The 6,096-nt window shown below is 36.0% G+C and overlaps 1 long non-coding RNA gene across 1 annotated transcript; it reads left to right on the forward strand.

The window, feature by feature from the left end:
• Positions 1-4,239: 4,239 nt before the first annotated feature.
• Positions 4,240-5,178, forward strand: LOC128265215 (uncharacterized). The gene is made up of 3 exons (XR_008268834.1): positions 4,240-4,694; positions 4,750-4,959; positions 5,015-5,178. It is a non-coding gene; the product is annotated as an uncharacterized LOC128265215 (long non-coding RNA).
• The last annotated feature ends 918 nt before the right edge of the window (positions 5,179-6,096 follow it).

The raw sequence follows: 6,096 nt of genomic DNA on the forward strand, positions 1-6,096 counted from the left end.
GCAATTGATTTGAAATCAGGATTCAACCAAATTCTCATGAATGAAAAAGGGACTCAAAAAACCTCATTCTCAATAAATAAAGGAAAATATGAATTCCTGAGAATACCTTTTGGATTAAAAAACGACCTTAGAATATTTAAAAGAGCGATGGATGATATTTTGAGAGAACAAGTTGAAAAAACGTGTCATGTCTATATGGATGACATTATTATTTTCTCCATTGTTTGAACAGCATTATACAGATTTTATTGTTATAATTACAATTTTGCTGAACGCAAGTATGAAAATTTCAATTAAAAAATCAAAGTTCTTCAAATTGGAAACAAACTTTCTCGGTTACGTTGTTTCTCACAATGTGATCAAAACCGATCCCGAAAAAATTTCCACAATCGTAAAATATCCAATCGCTAAAAAAATATTCGAGAGCTTAGAAGCTTCCTCGGCCTTACAGGATACTACAGAAAATTTGTTCAAAATTACGCCGAAATTGCTAAACCGTTAACGAAATATTTAGAAGGCCAAAATGGCAAAGTATCATGAAAGGCATCCCGTAAAACTTCTATACAGTTGGATGAGTAAGAACTTTCAACTAGCTCAAAAATAATTGAATCGCACAAGTACAGTTAGTTCAACCCGATTATAATAAAAAATGTGCTTTAACAACCAATGCGTCAGATTTGGCTATTGGTGCGGTTCTTTCTCAGGAAGGAAAACGAATTACTTTTATATCCAAAACTCTCACAAAAACTGAACATTGGTTGCTACTAATAAGAATGAACTTTTAGCTATAGTTTTGGCTTTTAAAAATTTTCGAAATTATTTATATGGAGTTAACAACATTGAAAATCATCAACCGCTTTCATTTTCAATTTCTCAAAAGAACCCTTATATCGAAATGAAAAGATGGTATTCTTTCATTGAAAGTTATTCTCCAAAAATTAATTATAAGCCAAGAGCAACAAATGTTGTTGCAGATGCATTATCTAGGATACAAATTAACAGAAAGTCGGTCTCAGATCAAAACACTCAGCATTCAGCAGAGAGTAGTTTTGAGAATGTTATCAAAAAAACCTGAAAACCCTTAAGCCAGTTTAAGCAACAATTGCTAATAGCAACGGGGAGGTATACAATACATGAGGCTATTAATGTGTTCGGAAATACTAGACATATAATAGTGTATGACACTCCGGAAAATTTAATAACTATCTTAAAGGAATACATTCCACCTAATATAAAAATCGAAAATCATTGTAGCTTAGAAGACCTTTATGTTATTCAAAAAACACTTAAGGATAATTTTATAAATAAATTTTTATTTACTAGAATATTTGTCCAAGACGTAGAAAGCGCTGAAGACAGATAGCTTATAATAACAGAAACGCATTGTCGAGCACACAGAGGGCTTGATGAAAATTAACTAGCTATATTATTGGCCTAATTTGTATCAAAAACTAAAGGAGTTGGTTAAGAATTGCACAATCTGCAATCAGAACAAATATAACAGACATCCAGTGCAAATTCCTATAGGTCAAGCCAAAACCTTGATGATAGATAACGAACCAAGTTTTTCTTCATCCCAATTTAAATCTTTTGCACAAAGAAACGGAATATCTTTATTTTATGCAGATCCTCGACATAGTACTTCCAACGGACAAATTGAAAAGGAACACTCTACTTTAACAGAAATTGCACGTTGCATTAAAGATGAACTTAACTTAGTTGATTATTCCGAAATAGTAATTAGAGCAGCACAAAAATACAATTTATCAATTCACTCTATTACCAATCAATGACCGTATGATATATTATTTAATAAAATCAAACACGATAAAACTCCCCAATTAATAAAGCATGTAGCGGCGCCTGAATAACGTTTGGTTTTTTTTTTTTTGGTTCAGTTTGAAAACTTATTAATTTTAGCATTTAGAAAAATATTATTACTTATGTTTTATTCATTTGTTGAAAGAAGATTAATTCCTACTTTATTTTTAATTTTAGGTTGAGGTTAACAACCTGGCCGATTACAAGCTGTAGTTTATTTACTATTTTATACACTATTAGTATCTTAACCTGTACACCGAGAAAATTTGAGAACGAAAAAGCCAAGAGCTCTATTTCAGTTTTTTTACTTCTCACGAAACTTTGTCGAAATCGAGGAGAAATTGTTCTTTTCGTTCTCGAGAAGAAAAGATCTTGAACTCGAAAACAAAAGATCTTGAACCCAAGAAGAAAATAGTCTAAAACTTAAAAAAATTGAAAGAGATAAAAATTTTTAGACAAGTCCTCTCGCAAATTGTTCGGAAAGTTACCGAAGTATACTTTGGGCATTTGGTACAGTTTTGTCTTTGACCGGTTGTTCGACCTGTTAGTCTCATTTGATTTGTTGGAGGCCCATCGATACTTGCACGGTATGTAATTAATATTTTATAAAATGAAAACTAAGTATATAATTATTATTATTTACGTATATGTAGAAATAGTATTTTATATAATAATTTTCATTTAATTTAAGAAAGTGTGATTGTATTAATTTATTTGTGAACAAAAAAAAGTGTTTCGATTGTTTAAATTTACTATTTAACACCTGCTTAAGTCAAACGAAGGATTTAACACGGGTTGTGAAATAGCAATTTACCGCAAGTAACCCTGCTGCATTTAATGTATGTATGTGTTTTTTTGTTTCTTTTGATTCTTATTCTTGTTCGACTTGTAAGTGCTCGCACAACGTCACAGTCGTAAAAGAGTTAGAATCATAAGAAACAAAAAAAAGGCACATACATAAATAGACTGCAGCAATGTCTCATGCGGTAAATTTATATTTAACAACTCGTGTTTAATAATGTTTCTGTTAAATAGTAAATTTAAATATATTGTTTTGTAAGGCAGAACCACGCTTCAAATTTAACCAGTTTTTTGCAAACAATTTAGTTTTGAAATTCGAATATATAAATTGATAAACTGTTTAATCATTTTTTTCAAGGGACCGGAGTTAATTTTGATTGCCATGAATTCATCACAGCAGAGGAGACGACAAAAAGGCGATTCCCCTCCCCCTCATATGTATGTTTTAATTATTGATAAGTAAATTATAAGATTAAAATATATTTAGCTATATAATTTCAAATGTAAAACGTATAAAAAAAATAAAGAAAGGACAAAAGTAAAAAAAAAACACAAAATTCAAAAAGTTTTTTGGATTTGGCATTTTACTGGAAAAAAAAACCGTTCTCAATAGAGAGCCAGTAGCGGATTTACCGAAATCAAGACTGCTTTTTTAAGACTAATTATTTTGCTTTAAGAATAGGTATTCTTGGTTCTGAGAACAAATACGTTCTTGAGTCCAAGCATAGGCGCTCTCGTTTTCAAGAGTAAATCATTTTTGATTTTGAGAACGATTTACTCTCGAAGCCGAGAAGACATATACTGAAAACGAGTATGTTCAGTATTAAAAAAGCAGTCTTGATCTAAGAAAATGTCTTCTTGAGCACAGAAATACTGAAATCGAGACTGTTGAGAACTGCTTTTTTTCTCGGTACACTTATTGTTATTTTTTATGTAATAAATAAAATAGGTTCTATATATTTATTATATTTTCATTTATTATGTGCTTATTTAGTAAAAATACCTATATTTTTAGTTCATTTGTGATTACCTAAGGCTATGTTGAAGCTCCTGTTTCTGGGTCATCTGTTGCTCATATAGGAATTGTTTTAGCGGGGCTATTAACAATAACTTGTTGAGGGTCGTGCGGTTCTTTTACTTTAATAATTGCTTATGGTTTATTTGCTTCAGGATTATTTTGTTTAGCTTATGTGTTATACGAGCGGCTAGGTAGTCGTAGTATATAAATTAATAAGGGATTATTAAATTTTATAACTGCTATAACATTATTATGATTTTTGCTTAGTTCTGAGAATAGAGCTGCTCCACCTACAATAAATATATTAGAAGAAATTTCTTTATTAAATAGAATTTTATCTTGATCATGAATTTCTATAATTATACTATCTTTTTTGTCATTTTTTAGAGCAGCTACTACTCTTTATCTTTATTCTTTTAGTTGATATAGTAAATTATTTTTAGGAGTCTAATCTTTCAGTGTAGAATATTTGTTAATATTTTTACACTGATTAAGTGTAACGAACTGATTTAGCGTAGAAAAGAGCAGAAAGCTGAAACCAGCTGAAACTGATTTTCTTTGTTATCTGCTCGCTACGAATATCGTGCGGCTAGCTCAGAAGATGTGAGTGTTCGTCCCACCAAATTTATATAACGTGACCGCCCTGTTGATCAGTCAAAACGCACAGAAATATTGGGAGTATAGTGATCTTTTATTCGCCGACTTGACCCTCGGGATAGAGAGATTATAGAGATTTATAGAGATTAGGGATGCGTCACCGTCTACGTCGTGCCTATCGGTCTCCAGTTGTTATCGGTGTTATCGATATTCTCCCGTGTGACTCTCCGTCGTATGGTCACTCTCCGCCAAACCGATCGATCGTCAGCTGCTATCGGTTCCGTGACCCAACGTGGCGTTCCCACCCGGTGTTATCGATGTTCGACAGCGTGACTCCTTGTGCCGATATTTCCAGTATTTTGTGCCTACCGATCGACACTATCGTCTAGTGCTAGTCGGCCGCTATGAATCGATGCGCCCCCAACCCTTGTTTATAGTGATTTCGCACAATGATATGGTAAGCGCAATTTCCTATCTAATTCTTGTTTACTTATTGTCTCTTTCCTTCAAAGCTTGGCCCAGGATTGCAGCGTTGACCTTTCCTGCCCTTGGAGCAGGGTCAATGACCCTGCTAGGTTCATCACTTATCGATGTTCCACAGTGTGACTCTTTGTGCCGATATTTCCAGTATTCTGTGCCCACCGAATCTTCGAGTGCCCATCGGCCGCTATAAGTTGAAGTGCCCCCATCCCTTGTTTATAGTGACTTCGCACAATGATATGGTAAGCGCAATTACCTATCTATTTCTTGTTTACTTATTGTCTCTTTCCTTCAAAGCTTGGCCCAGGACTGCCGAGTTGACCTTTCCTGCCCTTGGGGCCGGGGTCAATAACCCTGCTGGGGTCACCACTTTCTTGCGTCGTTCTGCATTTAGTTGGCAAGTGGTTTGTTTTCCTGCGAACCCGGTTTTAATGTATATCTCTCATTTCAGATTGCCGGATCAGCTGTAGTGCATTGTATGTGGGTGTTTTTTTTTTTCAATTATGGCCGTTTATGTGTGTGCGCGTCATCTTCGTGTTTTCCCCGGTAAAGCTCTCGAGCTGCACCGTCTCCCCACTTTCCTCGGAAAACAAAGAGCTGGTCGTGGTCTTCCGCGATTCGTACAGAGTCTGCCGACGCTACGGATTGTTGTTGGCCTGCGGTCTTTTCGGTTTCTTGTCCTGTGCGAATTAACGGATGACTCTGGCTTCATGCCCGACGCAGAATGTGTTTGCCTAGTTGTCTGGGTCACTGTGCATCCTTGTGTCCTGCGTACTATAAAGACTCTGGTACCTTCCCGACGCTATTGTCCGCATCTTTCGTCGTTGCACGCTCGGGTTATCCTGCGTTCTTTATAGACTCTGGCATATGCCCGACGCTATAGTCCGCACCTTTTGTCGTTGCATGCTCGTGTTATCCTGCGTTCTATATAGACTCTTTCATATGCCCGACGCTATAGTCCGCACCGCTTGTTGCTGCCTGCCCGTGTTGTCCTTGCTTGTCTGTACCGAGTTCTTGTGTTTGTTGTTTAAGCTCACTGACGTGGACGGTTCGTTCCTTTCTTGATTCCTTGTGGCGGATTCTACAAATGAGTGATGATACGAAGTCTATCACCGTAAACGGCCCGTCATATATCGGCGCTAGCTTTGCCGCAAAACCCTCGGCTGCCTTTGACAAATGGTGCTCCTTCACCCAGACCGTGTCCCCTATTGTTGGATTCCATTGCCTCCTTCGTAAATTGTAATGCCTGGCTTGGTCCTGAGCAGCTTTCTCCAAGTTCCTGTGTACAATTTCGAAGTCCTCGTTCATCTTATTGGCCTTATCGTCCGTTATTACCACCTTTCGGGCTCCGAACCTAGCGATGACTCTTTCTCGGAACA

Source organism: Drosophila gunungcola, unplaced genomic scaffold (genome assembly GCF_025200985.1).
Source record: "Drosophila gunungcola strain Sukarami unplaced genomic scaffold, Dgunungcola_SK_2 000102F, whole genome shotgun sequence".
Lineage (NCBI taxonomy): Eukaryota > Metazoa > Arthropoda > Insecta > Diptera > Drosophilidae > Drosophila > Drosophila gunungcola.